Source organism: Scyliorhinus torazame, chromosome 2 (assembly GCF_047496885.1).
Source record: "Scyliorhinus torazame isolate Kashiwa2021f chromosome 2, sScyTor2.1, whole genome shotgun sequence".
Taxonomy (NCBI): Eukaryota; Metazoa; Chordata; class Chondrichthyes; order Carcharhiniformes; family Scyliorhinidae; genus Scyliorhinus; species Scyliorhinus torazame.
Window position 1 is genome coordinate 382,414,403 of NC_092708.1, and position 18,221 is coordinate 382,432,623.

General features: G+C 52.3%; 1 long non-coding RNA gene across 1 annotated transcript in view; it reads left to right on the forward strand.

Annotated features, from left to right (window-relative positions):
- The first annotated feature begins 375 nt into the window (after positions 1-375).
- The window catches only part of LOC140407929 (uncharacterized), a 38,740-nt gene continuing 20,894 nt past the window's right edge, over positions 376-18,221 (forward strand). The window contains exons 1-2 of the long non-coding RNA XR_011939900.1: positions 376-501; positions 9,887-10,045. This is a non-coding gene — a long non-coding RNA (uncharacterized lncRNA). The remainder of the gene's footprint in view (positions 502-9,886; positions 10,046-18,221) is intronic.

The window sequence follows — 18,221 nt, forward strand, 5'->3', positions numbered from 1 at the left end:
TTGGGATATCGAAGGCCTACGCAATGAGCAGAGGGCACAAAGAGCAGGATGAGCTGCTGGAAGAGGGAGGAGGAGGAGAGGGAGAGGAGCCCTCAGCAGGAGGGGCCTTAAGTACCCAGAGCATTCAGGGAGCAATTTTCCTCTCTGAACCTCAGTGAGGAAGCAAGGGTGAGATGTCTGCACTTCCATAAGGACCTCATAAGGACAGTAAAAAAATAGCGGCACACCACTTTTGAGAGATAATCAGTGGGCAGCATGAAGCTGCCTACATCATATAGCAGGGGTGGCCAAACCTACTGAACCTGTGAGCTGCGAACAATAATCTTCAGATGTCGCTTGACATTGGTTTTTGCGCCATTTCTTTCTCTGTGCGCAGGTACACAGGGCCTGTCCAGGACTTGAAGAGCGAAAAGTTGCTGAAGCAGGCATATTCCTGATCAGCGGGAAGCCCGAAGACTTGGGGGTGACTTGAAGTTCCCGACCTCTATCCCTCACCAGCAGGTAAGCTTGGATTTTATTAAATTGAGATGTGTTATTTTACCATGCGCTGCATTCATGTTTTAGAGAGCCACATTTGGTCACGTCCATCATATTTAATTGATCAATGATCATGATGCATTGCAACCCCTCTGCCTGCTTTTGGAGGTGACTTAGCTGAATCCCCTTAGGTCTCCATGCAAGATTGCCACTCTGGATGAACTTACCCTCGTTGGAATTCCAAAGCCCCTGGGGGTGATTCTCCGAGCCCTGTGCCGGGCCGGAGAATCACCGCAACGGCGCCACGACGCTGGCGTGCGATTCCCCGAGGTGCGGCGAATTGGCGGCATTTGCGCCGGCGTGTTTGGCACTGCGTCGGCCGCTGGAATCGGCGGGGCCGCCTATTCTCTGGCCCAGATGGGCCGAGCGGCCGCGCGGATCCGACAGAGTCCCGCCGGTGCCATTCACCCATGGTCGCTGCCGGCGGGAACTCTGCTCGAACGGTCGGGGGGGGGGCGGCCTGTGGGGGGCGGCGGCCTGTGAGAAGGGGGAGGGGGGGGCTCCTTCACCGGGGGGGCCTCCGATGGGGTCTGGCCCACGACCGGGGACCACTGATCGACGGGCCGGCCTCTCCCGCCCCGGGCCTACTTTCTGGCGCCGCCGGCTGCTGAACGCCAACATCATGTTGAGTCAGGGCCGGCGCACTAAAGAAGTCCCCCGCGCATGTGCAGGTTGACGCGGCGCCCATTTGGCGTCGGGAAAGGAGGCTGGAGCGGCGTGATCCGCACCAGCGGCGTGCAGGGGCCAGAATCGGTCGTACCCGGGCCCAGTTTACGCCGTCGTGAAACGCGACGGCGTTCATGACGGCACGAACACTTGGGCTTCATATTGGAGAATCGCCCCCCCATGTCTTTCCCAACCTTCTTCACTCTGGCAATGTAAGACAGGAGCAGCCTGTGTGAGGCAGGATCTGGGTGGAGGTGTCCTGTGTGAGGCAGGATCTGGGTGGAGGTGTCCTGTGTGAGGCAGGATCTGGGTGGAGGTGTCCTGTGTGAGGCAGGATCTGGGTGGAGGTGTCCTGTGTGAGGCAGGATCTGGGTGGAGGTGTCCTGTGTGAGGCAGGATCTGGGTGGAGGTGTCCTGTGTGAGGCAGGATCTGGGTGGAGGTGTCCTGTCTGAGGCAGGATCTGGGTGTTTAAATCGTTACTTTGGAGCTAGAAGTGATTTTCTTCCTTCTAACTCTTTCAGAATAACTATCAGGATAAAACTGCCGGAATCATTAGGATAACTCCTAAATGCAATGCTGGGGAACCCAGAAGTTATGGATCATGATTTCCAACAGATTCAATTCCTGATTAAGAATTTGACCGCTGCTGCATTTCTACAAATTGTCCTCCAAGGTTCCGGCTCTTGTGAATTCTTTATTTCCTTCAACCTGGGCAGTCATGTCTTCAGCTCTCCGGGCCCTTCACCTCCTTCAGGTATCATGCCCGAAGAGAGCCTTGGCGACCCTGAACTCCCATTGAATTGGTCGATGATTATGACAAAGGGTGGGTCCCACAACATCCAGCTGGCTGACCCTGCCAGTAACTTTGTTTTAGAAACATTGGGACACCATTTTAAACGCAAGTTCCAGTGCGCAGAAGTTAACTACAGACCCCCTTAAATGAGCATTTGAATATGTTTGGTCCGGTAAAGCCAAATTTTCTCGGCTCTCGGGATTTTGCCGACCCCCCCCTCCCCGCACCCCCCACCGCTGGCGCCACTGAGGTCAGCGGGACCGCTACCAAGTCTCTACCACCAGAGACCAGACGTAATGACTACGGAGGGAACGGGAAGCTCGGACATCATTGAAGTGCCCAGATGGTTAGAGACATGGCCCCCTGGCCCCCAGTACCCTTGACAGTGCCAGGTTGGCACTGCCAGGGGGTGGGGTCTGAAAGGTGGCATGAAGTCTTAAAGACGGTATGAAGGGTGGCATGAAGAGAGGGTAGGGCATCTGGCAACCCCATAGCAGTGTGTCGCTTATCTGGGGGCGGGGTGCTGATAGCAGAAATTGGGGGCCTGATGCCTGCAATAAGTTGGTGGGAGGGGGCTGAAGGGAGACCTGATGTGGGTGCCCTGATGTCACCCATCCTGGGGGGGGGCAGGCGGGGGGGGGGGGGGGGGGGGGTGTGGGGGGTGGAATAGATGGGGTTGATGTCAGCGATGATGGTGGGGGTGGGGGGTGGGCACTGAAGCCCTGGATGCTGGCAATGTTTGGGGGGGAGGCGGGTGCCTTTACTGCCTCGTTTACATCACGCCAGGCTTGTCGGCGTGTTTAGGTCCCGCCCCTTTCGAAGCCGGTGCAAACGTCGCCCTCCTCCAAAAGAATTTCCAAGTGTGGGTGGATTGCAGTCTGAATCACGCCCAACCACCCGGTGAGAATCGCATCTCGTTTCCTCCCGGAGAACACATTTAGAAATATATTGGGAGAATTTCACCCAAACCCACGCAGACACGAAGGCTAGAATTAAATCCGGGTGCTCGGTGCTATGGGGTAGTAGCGCTAACCACTGTGCCACCGTGTCACTCACGGTTTACTCAACAATCCTCACAGCTCTTACATGCTCTGTCCGTGCTTACCAAAGATGCCATCTGTTCCCCAAATGATTGAATTCCCTATAATTACCACATATGCGATTTACATTTAATTTAGTTGTACGCAGCCTTACAATGGGATGGGAATGGCCCCTTTAAACTGTTAGCTCAGTGGGCTAGACAGCTGGTTTGTGATGCAGAACGAGGCCAGCAGCGCGGGTTCAATTCGCGTACCAGCTTACCTGAGCAGGCGCCGGAATGTGGCGACTAAGGGCTTTTCACAGTAACTTCATACTTGTGACAATAAAAGATTATATATTATATTTAGTTAGACTGAGATATAACCATCAGACAAAGATTGAATCAACAAGTTACATCAAAATGTATTGATTATAAGCAAAATAGAAAACAATACATTCATCAATCTAAGACTTATCAATCAGCTGTAAACTATTAAATCAAGTTACTCAATGAACGAAAACTTATCAATTCACTAATAAGGGTAAAGTATACTTATAAACAAAACGACAAATTTCACACTTGAGTACCAGGAATGGAGAGCTAAATGGATGGTGATCAAAAGAAACAAAGAACACATACGCACAGATTAGAAATAAACAGGGAGTCCAAAATATAAGGTAAAAAGGTATCTAAATCAGTCTTTGGCTTGGCTGTGAGGAGAAGTTGGTGAAACGTTGCAGCCGCTAAGTTGGGTGATTCCGGTCGTGCCAACCTTGACAGTTGAGCAGGTATTTTGGAGATTCTATGCTCTGCCGGTAATCTGAAAGGACTTGTCCTGTTTCCATTATGACTGTGGTTTTGTTGACTTGTGTCTTTTGTCCAGCAATCAGAGAGAGAGAGAGGGAGACATTTTACTTGCCAGCGCTAGGATACCTGGTGGATGCTCTTTAGCTGTGACCTTCACAGCACACCCGAGCACAGTAGAATTAGAACACCAGGCTAGCACACAAAGACCAGGGTTGTGTTTGGTTTTTAACCCCTTTTCTTGTGTAGTGCTGCTGGAAAGGGAAAAATGCAGGCGTGTCTTCACCCAGAATTGCTTTCTTTCAACTCACATAATGTCCACAATCTGGGATCCCGTACCAGCCTCCCCGAACAGGCGACGGAATCTGGCGACTAGGGGCTTTTCACAGTAACTTCATTGAAGCCTACTTGTGACAATAAGCGATTATTATTATTGTATCTCTCAGGAGATGGTTTGCGCTGAGGTGGTAATCAGCCATTATTTCTGCAGGAGATGACAATTCAGATTTTGCACTGCATCTCTTCCTATGAATGTCTCTCTCTGAAAAGGTGTGACATTCTGTTCTCTCTGGATTAGTTGGTCAAGTGTAATCTACACAGAAATTTCAGTGAGTGGTTACTTTACAGCCTCAGACAGTTTTTGCTCATATGTCCTAATTTTTTTTTAAAAGTACACATACCTTACTTAAAAGTTCTATACCTCCCTATGCAATTGGGGGGGGGGCATAATATGTTATCATGATACTGGAAATCTTCTTGAAAAGACAATGTTTGAAAAGGCCTTTATATTATTATTATTGGCGCAGAGAGAGATAGAGGGGTGTCAGGGAGGGAGTTCCAGAGAGAATGCTATAGTACCAGTTCACAGCAGGAAATATATCTGCAACAAGCAAACGGTTAAGGCTGTGGGATGCGGTGGCTTGCACAGACGGACTGATGCACGGCTATTGAACAGATGGACAAGGATATTAAATTCAATTATTTTTTTAAAATTTAAAGTACCCAATTCATTTTTTTTCAACTAAGGGGCAATTTAGCATGTTCAATCCACCTACCTTGCACATCTTTGGGTTGTGGGGGCGAAACCCACGCAAACACGGGGAGAATGTGCAAACTCCACACGGACAGTGACCTTTTTTCACGGCCTTTTTTTCCCCGACTTGGACATTTCTCCTCACTGTGCCTTCTTACAAGCTTTTGCAGCATCCGTTGCCCCTGGGACTGGGCGTTAAGACCCGAAAATTCCGTTGCGAACGGGAGCCCTCCAGTGTGCGGCTGCCCCTCCCGCCCGCCGTCACCGGAAGTAGAAGTGCTTGTTTTAATAATAATAATAACCTTTTATTGTCGCAAGTATGAAGTGACCGTGAAAAGCCCCTAGTCGCCACATTCGGGCGCCTGTTTGGGTAAGCTGGTGCAGGAATTGAACCCGTGTTGCGAGCCTTGTTCTGCATCACAAACCAGCTGGCAACAGGAAAATCAGGATCAGGTGGCTGGTGTTCAATATGGATTTTGCGGAAAAGCTTTGCAGAGAATCATGGAGTGAAGAAACATTTCGTGCACGTTTTCAGACCTTGTCATTCATGAATGATTGAATCAGATACTCCAGTTGAACACCGGAATATATATTCTTTAAACTCAGGTTATGGCCGACGTGTCTTTCTCACATAGGTATCGTCTTTCAAAAATGCATTGTCTTCGGGTAATGTGCTTTGCAGGGCACTTTAATCAAATATGTCATGACAATGACGTAATTGGTAACATGATGAATAAAATGTTAGCTGCTGTGAGTAGCACGATTCATCTCTGCATTTGAAGGTTTAGGTTTTGAATTCAAGTCACACTTCAAAGAGTTTTGAACACAAATCTCGGCTGACCCTCGAGTGGAATACTGAAGGAGCGCCGCATTGTCAAAAGTGCTGCTTTGTCGGATGAGGCACGAGGCAGAATTTTAGGGGGAGCGGGCAGGTGGCATGGGTGAAAGTGGAAAGGGGAGTATCATCCACTCCCATAGCCCTGCAGCAATATAGCGTCTTGCCGGTGCTTTGATTGCCCAGTGGTGAGAATGTCGCCCCCTGCTGAATTGAAAGTCCAGCTTCTGAGAGCCAACCAAAGGCCCCTTGAGGTCTTTCGGACCATTGTAGTGGGGGTAGGGGTGGAAGGGTAGATGCCGCCATGGTCATCCATGGCATTTTACAGATCCTCTCACCTACAAAGCTAGCCGGCAGGGGAGTGTAAAACTCTGCTCATGAAAGCAAGGAGCTCCCTCAGCTCGACATAAATGACCCCATGGTACCATTTCAATTTGGAACAGAGGAATTATCCCTCAAAAGAAATCAGAAAAACTGATTATCTGGTCATTAAGATGGGCGGAATCTTATCAAAAATGTACAACTGGCGGGCCCAATGAGAAAAACGGTTTCTTTCCCCCCCCCACCCACCTGAATCACGCCGCGTGCTGCCCTCCTACTGCTTTGCTCGCCCTGGGGAAACTTGCTCACTGAGGAGCTCCAAGTGGCATCATCAGCGAGCCACCTCCCTGGTGGGTACCCCTTGTCCCTGACGAGCCATCCCTCCAGATGCTGCTCTTCCTCAAAGATATCTGCGAGCTGTGAGCGCCCCAAGATGTAACTGTCATGGCGCTCCCTGGAAAATTGGCACATGTCTGCATGATTCACATCGTGTGGCCACAGATGATCTGGACATTGAGGGAGTGGTATCCCTTGCGGTTCATAAATAATGCCTTGGAGACCGCTGGACCATGGGCCTGCACTCTATCACACCCTGCACCCATGCCTGCTAAGTGGGTGAAGCCCATGATCCTGTCAAAATTATGAAGGGAATAGATAGGAGTGATGCGGGCAGATTGTTTCCACTGGCGGGTGAAAGCAGAACAAGGTGCATAGCCTCAAAATAAGAGGAAGTAGATTTAGGACTGAGTTTAGGAGGAACTTCTTCACCCAAAGGGTTGTGAATCTATGGAATTCCTTGCCCAGTGAAGCAGTAGAGGCTCCTTTATTAAATGTTTTTAAGATAAAGATAGATAGCTTTTTGAAGAATAGAGGGATTAAGGGTTATGGTGTTCGGGCCGGAAAGTGGAGCTGAGTCCACAAAAGATCAGCCATGATCTCATTGAATGGTGGAGCAGGCTCGAGGGGACAGACGGCCTACTCCTGCTCCTTATGTTCTTATGTTCTTATTCTGGCTCTCTAGGTCCTGGTCCAAGTTGATATACATGTGGGCCCTCGCATAAAGAGTATCTGTTACCTACCTAATTTGTATGTGGCAGAGCGAGAGATGCAACGCATCACCAGTGCTGCCCTGAAACAAGCCATTCACATAGAGGTTCAGAGCAGCTATCACTTTTTAAAAATAAATTTAGAGTACCCAATTCATTTTTTTCCAATTAAGGGGCAATTTAGTGTGGACAATCCACCTCCCCTGCACATCTTTGAGTTGTGGGGGCGAAACCCACGCAAACACGGGGAGAATGTGCAAACTCCACACGGACAGTGACCCAGAGCCGGGATCGAACCTGGGACCTCGGCGCCGTGAGGCAGCAGGGCTAACCCACTGCGCCACCGTGCTGCCAAGCAGCCATCACTTTAAGGGTCACGGGCAGTGGGTGTCGTACCATTCCATGTGGTGCCAGCTCTTGCAGAAAATGGCAAATGTGGTTCCCCGGGACAGGCACAATCTTCTCCGGCACTGTGGCTCTGGCATCTATAGGTAAGAAGTCCAACGCCGGAAGACTTTTGGCCAGTACTGTCTCAAACGGGGCTGTTCCCTTTGTTGTGTGGCTCCAGGAACAGCTACGGGCCCAATCTCTTCCTCCTCTGCAAGGAATTTGTCCTGGCCACGTGTGCCGGCACGTATCTGTCTCTGCTGCTGCTCTATCATAAGTAGCAGAAACACCAACTCGACACGCTCCATGATTATCCAGAATCATGAACTGAAAAGAGAAGAAAAGCAAAGTGACTGGTGAGGATTCCTGCTAAAGCCCCGCCCCTCTACCCTCCGTTATTCTGGGACCTCCAACCATGCACTTCCCTTAATGGGCAGCACGGTAGCATAGTGGCTAGCACTGTGGCTTCACAGCACCCGGGTCCCCGGCTTGGGTCGCTGTCTGTGTGGAGTCTGCACGTTCTCCCTGTGTCTGCGTGGGTTTCCTCCGAGTGCTCCAATTCCCTCACACAAGTCCCAAAAGACGTGCTTATTAGGTGAATTGGACATTCTGAATTCTCCCTCTGTGTACCCGAACAGGCGCCGGAGTATGGCGACTAGGGGCTTTTCACAGTAACTTCATTGCAGTGTTAATTAAAGCCTACTTGTGACAATAAAGATTATTATTATTAATAATATTAATGAGTGGCTCTCCACTAAACCTCCCCCCCCCCCCCCCCTCTCACACCAGCATATCCACAGAACTCTCCTTCACAGCTCCACCAGGATTACCCGTCTGGGCACTTGAGAGTCTCACTGACACATTTCTCCCCACCTTCCCCCAACACCCACTCCCCCCACCCCCTTATTTCTGTTTGTGGGACATGGTGGGGGGAATTGGCTGCCGGGTTTCATACATTACAACAGTGACGAGAGGGCAGCACGGTGGCGCAGTGGCTAACACTGCAGTCTCCCGGCGCCAGGTCCCAGGTTCGATCCCGGTTCTGGGTCACTGTCCATGAGGAGTTTGCACATTCTCCCCGTGTTTGCGTGGGTTCCGCCCCCAGAACCCAAAGATGTGCAGGGTAGGTGGATTGGCCACGCCAATTCAATTCTACTAAGTCATTCTACCTGCTGAGTCACCAACTAGTTCATACTGATGAGAGACCGTTTCAATGTCCAGACTGTGGGAAGTGCTATAAAAGTTCTGCGGAACTGATGCGCCATCAACCTGTTCACAGAGACTCTCAAGTGTCCAGATGGGAAAAAATTGAATTGGGTACTTTAAATTTATAAAGAAAAAAGTAACAGTGATGACACTTCCTAAAGTACTTGGGACAATAATTGGTGTCTCACAACACATGACTGGGCCAGGATTGCCAGCACGCACTACACCAACAACATTGCTCTGCAATCCTCCCTGTCGAAGCAGCTACTTTCCTCTTTGTTGTGCTGTGTACATTCACCCATTCAATTTCCGTGGTTGCCAATTTTAGCGCTGATTTTGATGTGTTTTGCTGCATCTCTATAGAGTTTTACAGTCATTTTGCAAAGACTGTGTGTGTCTTTTTGGGGGGTTTATTCCTAATTTAGTAATCGTGGTCATAATTGATTCATGTGGTCAGTTCTCCGATTGTTTGGCAGCGGCTCAGGAATTCGCCTTGTTCTTGAGAAAGCCCAGGGTGATCTGTCTTTTAATTTTTCTGTCAGTAATCCTTATTGATAAGTGCTTAATTTCAACCCTCTGCAGACATGAAAGAGAAGCAAATAGTCCACAGCACCAACCAGCCTTTTCAAAATAGTGAATCACTAGCGATAAAAACTGGAGTAAATGCAGACAGTTGACGTGGAAACCAAAATATACCTGAAGGGTGGAAATTGATTGGGGTTGCGCTGTTTTCAGCCGCATAATGGTCCCGATTTTAAAAAAAAATGTTTTATTCGTTCATGGGATGTGGGCGTCGCAGGCTGTGCCAGTATTTATTGCCCTTCCCTAATTGCCCTCGAGGGGGCAATTAAGAGTCAACCACATTGCGGTGGGTCTGGAGTCACATGTAGGCCAGACCAGGTAAGAATGGCAGATTCTCTTCCCTAAAGGACATTAGTGAACCTGATGGGTTTTAACGACTATCGACAATGGTTCCATGGTCATCATCAGACTTTTAGTTCCAGATATTTATTGAATTAAAATTTCACCATCTGCAGTAACAGGATTTGAACCTGGGTCCCCAGAGTATTACTCTGGGCCTCTCGTTTACTGAGACAGTCCCAAAATGTAAATTTGGGGCCCAACACCTGCTAAAATGCCTCTTTGACTAATAAGTCACTGCATGAGAGGGGTTGAGGTCATTTGCCTGCTCTAGCAACTCTCAGGGCAATCAGGTTTTTGTATTTGTTTTTCCAGCCACCTTTCTACACCAGCAGAAGTACCCTTCCGAGATTCATCGACGTTTACAGCACAGGAGGCCATTCGGCCCATCGTGTCAACATCAGTCAACAAAGACCTGACTACACTGATCCCATTTTCATGCGCTTGGCCCGCAGCCCTGGTGGTTACAGCAGCGTAAGTGAATATCTATCGATCCACCACCCTCCGCCCACCCCCACCCTGCCCTTCACTCCTAGTCCCCAACCTCAAAGTCCATCCCAGCGCCACTTCCTGGACTTACCCAGCGGCCATTGTCAGTGCTGGCAATTCACCCCAATGTTGCTGTTAAGGCCCAAGGACAATTTTTTAAAATATAGGTCCTTTGGCTTTTGGTTTCTGGCTTCAGATATGCGGAGCTTACACACACCGAACTTGGCTGCCAACAGCGGGTCCAGCCTCATGACTACTCTAATCCTCAAAGGAGCATATTGTTCGTGTAAGACTGGAGATTGAGGGCCACAGATTGTCCCAAAAGCGAGGTCGGCCTCATCGGTAATTTTATTAGTTTATTAAGTCTGTTCATTAAGAAGGATGAGTTGAAGTAAACTGACAGAAAAAGCATGCAACCCATGATGGGTGACAGTAGATTACCAGTCCCGGGGGATGAAAGGGCCTTAAATTAATGTTCATCTCTGTATCTGGTGTAGACAGCCTTCTGCTCACCAGCTGAGGTGTTGGGAAGCTCTTTCCCTGGTCTTCCTTCCTCTTCCCCGGTTTTCCTTGCTCTTCCCCAGTCTTCCTTGCTCTTCCCCGGTCTTCCCTGCTCTTTCCTGGTCTTCCCTGCTATTCCCACGGTCTTCCTTGGTCTTCCTCGGTCTTCCCTGCTCTTTCCTGGTCTTCCTTGCTCTTCCCACGGTCTTCCTTGCTCTTCACCCAATCTTTCTTGCTCTTTCCCAGTCTGCCTTGCTCTTCCCCAGTCTTTCTTGCTCTTTCCCGGTCTTCCTTGCTCTTCCCCTGGTCTTCCTTGCTCTTCCCAGTTCTTCTTTGCTCTTGCCCGGTCATCCCTGCTCATCCCCGGTCTGCTTTGCTCTTCCCCAGTCTTCCTTGCTCTTCCCCGGCCTTCCCTGCTCTTCCCCAGTCTTCCTTGCTCTTCCCCGGTCTTCCCTGTTCTTTCCTGGTCTTTCTTGCTCTTCCCACGGTCTTCCTTGCTCTTCCACGGTCCTCCCTGCTCTCCCCAGGTCTTCTTTGCTCTTCCCACGGTCTTCCTTGCTCTTTCCCGGTCTTTCTTGCTCTTTCCCGGTCTTCCTTGCTCTTCCCCTGGTCTTCCTTGCTCTTCCCAGTTCTTCTTTGCTCTTGCCCGGTCATCCCTGCTCATCCCCGGTCTGCTTTGCTCTTCCCCAGTCTTCCTTGCTCTTCCCCGGCCTTCCCTGCTCTTCCCCAGTCTTCCTTGCTCTTCCCCGGTCTTCCCTGTTCTTTCCTGGTCTTCCTTGCTCTTCCACGGTCCTCCCTGCTCTTCCCAGGTCTTCTTTGCTCTTCCCACGGTCTTCCTTGCTCTTTCTCGGTCTTTCATCCTCTTTCCCAGTATTCCTTGCTCTTCCGCCAGTCTTCCTTGCTCTTCCCCCCTCTTCCTTGCTCTTCCCCGGTGTTCCTTGTTCGTTCCCGGTCTTCCTTGCTGTTCCCCGGTCTTCCCCCTGTCTTCCTTGATCTTTCCTGGTATTTTTTGCTCTTTCCCGGTCTTCCTTGCTCTTCCCCCGGTCTTACTTGCTCTTCCCAGGTCATCTTTGCTCTTCCCAGTCATCCTTGCTCATCCCCGGTCTGCCTTGTTCTTCCCCAGTCTTCCTTGCTCTTCCCCGACCTTCCCTGCTCTTCCCCAGTCTTCCTTGCTCTTCCCCGGTCTTCCCTGCTCGTTCCTGGTCTTCCTTGCTCTTCCCACGGTCTTCCTTGCTCTTCCACGGTCCTCCCTGCTCTTTCCTGGTCTTCCTTGCTCTTCCCACGGTCTTCCTTGCTCTTCACCCGGGCTTTCTTGCTCATCCCCGGTCTTCCTTGCTCTTTCCCAGTATTCCTTGCACTTCCCCCACTCTTCCTAGCTCTTCCTCCGTCTTCCTTGCTCTTCCCTGGTCTTCCTTGCTCTTCCCCGGTCTTCCTTGCTCTTTCCCGGTCTTTCATGCTCTTCCCCCGATTTAACTTGCCCTTTCTTGGTCTTCCTTGCTCTTCCCCCAATCTTCCTTGCTATTCCCCGGTCTTCCTTGCTCTTCCCCGGTCTTCCTTGCACATCTCCCGGTCTTCCTTGCTCTTCCCCGGTCTTCCTTGCTCTTCCCAGGTCTACTTTGCTCTTGCCTGGTCATCCTTGCTCATCCCCCGGTCTTCCTTGCTCTTTCCCGGTCTTTCATCCTCTTTCCCAGTATTCCTTGCTCTCCCCCCGGTCTTCCTTGCTCTTCCTCGGTCTTCCTTGCTCTTCACCCGGTCTTCCTTTCTCTTCCCCAGTCTTCCTTGCTCTTTCCCGGTCTATCCTTGCTATTCCCCGGTCTTCCCCCTGTCTTCCTTGCTCTTTCCTGGTCTTCCTTGCTCTTTCCCGGTCTTCCTTGCTCTTCCCCCAATCTTCTTTGCAGCTCTCCGGTTTCCTTGCACTTCTCCCGGCCTTCCTTGCTCTCCCCCGGTCTTCCTTGCTCTTTCCTGTTCTTCCTTGCTCTTCTCCCGGTCTTCCTTTCTCTTCTCCGGTCTTCCTTGCTTTTTCCCTGTCTTCCTTGCTCTACCCCCATCTACCTTGCTCTTCCCCAGGTCTTCCTTCCTTTCCCTGGTTTTCCTTGTTCTACTATCCCCCGGTCTTCCTTGCTCTTCCCCACTCTTCTATGCTCTTCCTCCAGTCTGCCTTGTCTTCTCTGGTCTTCCTTGCTCTCCACCCCTGTCTTCCTTGCTCTTCCCCAGTCTTCCATGCTCTTCCTCCAGTCTGCCTTGTCTGCCCTGGTCTTCCTTGCTCTCCCCCCCCCCCCCCCCCGGTCTTCCTTGCTCTTTCCTGGTCTTCCCTGCTCTTCACCAGTCTTCCTTGCTCTTACCTCAATCTTCCTTGCTCTTCCCCGGTCTTCCTTGCTCTTCCCCGGTCTTCCTTGCTCTTCCCCCGGTCTTCCTTGCTCTACCCCCATCTATCTTGCTCTTCCCCCGGTCTTCTTTGTTCTTCCCCTGGTCTTACTTGCTCTTTCCCCGGTCTTCCTTGCTCTTCCCACAATCTTCCTTGCTCTTTCTCGGTCTTCTTTGCTCTTCTCCCGGTCTTCCTTGCTGATCCCCCGGTCTTCCTTGCTCTTCCTCGGTCCTCCTTGATCCTCCCCCGGTCTTCCTTGCTCTTCCCCCAGTCTTCCTCGCTCTTTCATGGTCTTCCTTGCTCTTCTCCCGGTCTTCCTTGCTCTTTCCTTGTCTTCCTTGCTCTTCTCCCTGTCTTTCTTGCTCTTCCCCAGTCTTCCATGCTCTTCCTCCAGTCTGCCTTGCCTGCCCTGGTCTTCCTTGCTCTCCCCCCCCCAACCCGGTCTTCCTTGCTCTCCCCCACCCCCCACCCCGGTCTTCCTTGCTCTTTCCTGGTCTTCCTTGCTCTTCCCCGGTCTTCCTTGCTCTTCCCCCGGTCTTCCTTACTCTACCCCCATCTATCTTTCTCTTCCCCCGGTCTTCCTTGTTCTTCCCCTGGTCTTACTTGCTTTTTCCCTGGTTTTCCTTGCTCTTCCCCAGTCTTCCTTGCTCTTCCCCCAATCTTCCTTGCTCTTCCCCGGTCTTCCTTGCTTTTTCCCTGTCTTCCTTGCTCTTGCCCCGGTCTTCCTTGCTCTTTCCCTGGTCTTCCTTGCTTTCCCTCCGGTCTTCCTTGCTCTTCCCCGGTCTTCCTTGCTCTTCCTCCAGTCTTCCTCATCTTCCCCGGTCTTCCTTGCTCTCCCCCCAGTCTTCCTTGCTGTTCCCCCCCGGTCTTCCTTGCTCTTCCTCGGTCTTCCTTGCTCTTCCTCGGTCTTCCTTGCTCTTCCGCCGGTCTTCCTTGCTCTTCTCCCAGTCTTCCTTGCTCTTTCATGGTCTTCCTTGCTCTGCTCCCTGTCTTCCTTGCTCTTCCCCCGGTCTTCCTTGCTCTATTCTGGTCTTCCTTGCTCTTCTACGGTCTTCCTTGCTCTTCCCCTGGTCTTACTTGCTCTTCCCCCAGTCTTCCTTGCTCTTCCCCAGTCTTCCTTGCTCTTCCACCGGTCTCCCTTGTCTTCCCCGGTCTTCCTTGCTCTCCCCCCACCCCCGGTCTTCCTTGCTCTTCCACTGTCATCCTTGCTCTTCCCCCGGTCTTCCTTGCTCTTCCTCCAGTCTGCCTTGTCTGCCCTGGTCTTTCTTGCTCTCCCCCCCCCCGGTCTTCCTTGCTCTCCCCCCCCCAACCCGGTCTTCCTTGCTCTTTCCTGGTCTTCCTTGCTCTTCCCCCAGTCTTCCTTGCTCTTTCATGGTCTTCCTTGCTCTGCTCCCTGTCTTCCTTGCTCTTCCCCCGGTCTTCCTTGCTCTATTCTGGTCTTCCTTGCTCTTCTACGGTCTTCCTCGCTCTTCCCCTGGTCTTACTTGCTCTTCCCCCGGTCTTCCTTGCTCTTCCCCAGTCTTCCTTGCTCTTCCACCGGTCTCCCTTGTCTTCCCCGGTCTTCCTTGCTCTCCCCCCACCCCCGGTCTTCCTTGCTCTTCCACTGTCATCCTTGCTCTTCCCCCGGTATTCCTTGCTCTTCCTCCAGTCTGCCTTGTCTGCCCTGGTCTTTCTTGCTCTCCCCCCCCCGGTCTTCCTTGCTCTCCCCCCTCCCACCCCCCACCCCGGTCTTCCTTGCTCTTTCCTGGTCTTCCTTGCTCGTCACCAGTCTTCCTTGATCTTCCCCCAATCTTCCTTGCTCTTCCCCGGTCTTCCTTGCTCTTCCCCCGGTCTTCCTTGCTCTACCCCCATCTATCTTGCTCTTCCCCCGGTCTTCCTTGTTCTTCCCCTGGTCTTACTTGCTCTTTCCCCGGTCTTCCTTGCTCTTCCACCATCTTCCTTGCTCTTCCCACAATCTTCCTTGCTCTTCTTCGGTCTTCCTTGCTCTTCTCCCGGTCTTCCTTTCTCTTGCCCCGGTCTTCCTTGCTCTTTCCCTGGTCTTCCTTGCTTTCCCCCCGGTCTTCCTTGCTCTTCCGCGGTCTTCCTTGCTCTTCCTCCAGTCTTCCTTGTCTTCCCCGGTCTTCCTTGCTCTCCCCCCAGTCTTCCTTGCTGTTCCCCCGGTCTTCCTTGCTCTTCCTCGGTCCTCCTTGCTCCTCCCCCGGTCATCCTTGCTCTTCCCTCAGTCTTCCTCGCTCTTTCATGGTTTCCCTTGCTCTTCTCCCAGTCTTCCTTGCTCTTTCCTTGTCTTCCTTGCTCTTCTCCCTGTCTTCCTTGCTCTTCCCCAGTCTTCCATGCTCTTCCTCCAGTCTGCCTTGTCTGCCCTGGTCTTCCTTGCTCTCCCCCCCCCCCCCCCAATCCGGTCTTCCTTGCTCTCCCCCCAACCCCGGTCTTCCTTGCTCTTTCCTGGTCTTCCTTGCTCTTCCCCAGTCTTCCTTGCTCTCCCCCCATCTTCCTTGCTCTTCCCCGGTCTTCCTTGCTCTTCCCCCGGTCTTCCTTGCTCTACCCCCATCTATCTTACTCTTCCCAAGTCTTCCTTGTTCTTCCCCTGGTCTTACTTGCTTTTTCCCCGGTCTTCATTGCTCTTCCCCCATCTTCCTTGCTCTTCCCACAATCTTCCTTGCTCTTCCTCGGTCTTCCTTGCTCTTCTCCCGGTCTTCCTTGTTCTTGCCCCGGTCTTCCTTGCTCTTTCCCTGGTCTTCCTTGCTTTCCCCCCGGTCTTCCTTGCTCTTCCCCGGTCTTCCTTGCTCTTCCTCCAGTCTTCCTTGTCTTGCCCGGTCTTCCTTGCGCTCCCCCCAGTCTTCCTTGCTGTTCCCCCCGGTCTTCCTTGCTCTTCCTCGGTCTTCCTTGCTCTTCCTCGGTCTTCCTTGCTCTTCACCCGGTCTTCCTTTCTCTTCCCCAGTCTTCCTTGCTCTTTCCCGGTCTATCCTTGCTATTCCCCGGTCTTCCCCCTGTCTTCCTTGCTCTTTCCTGGTCTTCCTTGCTCTTTCCCGGTCTTCCTTGCTCTTCCCCCAATCTTCTTTGCAGCTCTCCGGTTTCCTTGCTCTTCTCCCGGCCTTCCTTGCTCTCCCCCGGTCTTCCTTGCTCTTTCCTGTTCTTCCTTGCTCTTCTCCCGGTCTTCCTTTCTCTTCTCCGGTCTTCCTTGCTTTTTCCCTGTCTTCCGTGCTCTACCCCCATCTACCTTGCTCTTCCCCAGGTCTTCCTTCCTTTCCCTGGTCTTCCTTGTTCTACTATCCCCCGGTCTTCTTTGCTCTTCCCCACTCTTCTATGCTCTTCCTCCAGTCTGCCTTGTCTTCCCTGGTCTTCCTTGCTCTCCACCCCTGTTTTCCTTGCTCTTCCCCCCGGTCTTCCTTGCTCTATCCCGGTCTTCCTTGCTCTTCCCCAGTCTTCCTTGCTCTTCCCCCAATCTTCCTTGCTCTTCCCCGGTCTTCCTTGCTTTTTCCCTGTCTTCCTTGCTCTACCCCCATCTTCCTTGCTCTTCTCCCCGTCTTCCTTGCTCTTCCCCAGTCTTCCATGCTCTTCCTCCAGTCTGCCTTGTCTGCCCTGGTCTTCCTTGCTCTCCCTCCCCCCCCCCCGGTCTTCCTTGCTCTTTCCTGGTCTTCCCTGCTCTTCACCAGTCTTCCTTGCTCTTCCCTCAATCTTCCTTGCTCTTCCCCGGTCTTCCTTGCTCTTCCCCGGTCTTCCTTGCTCTTCCCCCGGTCTTCCTTGCTCTACCCCCATCTATCTTGCTCTTCCCCGGTCTTCTTTGTTCTTCCCCTGGTCTTACTTGCTCTTTCCCCGGTCTTCCTTGCTCTTCCCACAATCTTCCTTGCTCTTTCTCGGTCTTCTTTGCTCTTCTCCCGGTCTTCCTTGCTGTTCCCCCGGTCTTCCTTGCTCTTCCTCGGTCCTCCTTGATCCTCCCCCGGTCTTCCTTGCTCTTCCCCCAGTCTTCCTCGCTCTTTCATGGTCTTCCTTGCTCTTCTCCCGGTCTTCCTTGCTCTTTCCTTGTCTTCCTTGCTCTTCTCCCTGTCTTTCTTGCTCTTCCCCAGTCTTCCATGCTCTTCCTCCAGTCTGCCTTGCCTGCCCTGGTCTTCCTTGCTCTCCCCCCCCCAACCCGGTCTTCCTTGCTCTCCCCCACCCCCCACCCCGGTCTTCCTTGCTCTTTCCTGGTCTTCCTTGCTCTTCCCCGGTCTTCCTTGCTCTTCCCCCGGTCTTCCTTGTTCTTCCCCTGGTCTTACTTGCTTTTTCCCTGGTCTTCCTTGCTCTTCCCCAGTCTTCCTTGCTCTTCCCCCAATCTTCCTTGCTCTTCCCCGGTCTTCCTTGCTTTTTCCCTGTCTTCCTTGCTCTTGCCCCGGTCTTCCTTGCTCTTTCCCTGGTCATCCTTGCTTTCCCTCCGGTCTTCCTTGCTCTTCCCCGGTCTTCCTTGCTCTTCCTCCAGTCTTCCTCATCTTCCCCGGTCTTCCTTGCTCTCCCCCCAGTCTTCCTTGCTGTTCCCCCCCGGTCTTCCTTGCTCTTCCTCGGTCTTCCTTGCTCTTCCTCGGTCTTCCTTGCTCTTCCGCCGGTCTTCCTTGCTCTTCCCCCAGTCTTCCTTGCTCTTTCATGGTCTTCCTTGCTCTGCTCCCTGTCTTCCTTGCTCTTCCCCCGGTCTTCCTTGCTCTATTCTGGTCTTCCTTGCTCTTCTACGGTCTTCCTTGCTCTTCCCCTGGTCTTACTTGCTCTTCCCCCGGTCTTCCTTGCTCTTCCCCAGTCTTCCTTGCTCTTCCACCGGTCTCCCTTGTCTTCCCCGGTCTTCCTTGCTCTCCCCCCACCCCCGGTCTTCCTTGCTCTTCCACTGTCATCCTTGCTCTTCCCCCGGTCTTCCTTGCTCTTCCTCCAGTCTGCCTTGTCTGCCCTGGTCTTTCTTGCTCTCCCCCCCCCCCCCGGTCTTCCTTGCTCTCCCCCCCCCCCACCCCGGTCTTCCTTGCTCTTTCCTGGTCTTCCTTGCTCTTCCCCCAGTCTTCCTTGCTCTTTCATGGTCTTCCTTGCTCTGCTCCCTGTCTTCCTTGCTCTTCCCCCGGTCTTCCTTGCTCTATTCTGGTCTTCCTTGCTCTTCTACGGTCTTCCTCGCTCTTCCCCTGGTCTTACTTGCTCTTCCCCCGGTCTTCCTTGCTCTTCCCCAGTCTTCCTTGCTCTTCCACCGGTCTCCCTTGTCTTCCCCGGTCTTCCTTGCTCTCCCCCCACCCCCGGTCTTCCTTGCTCTTCCACTGTCATCCTTGCTCTTCCCCCGGTATTCCTTGCTCT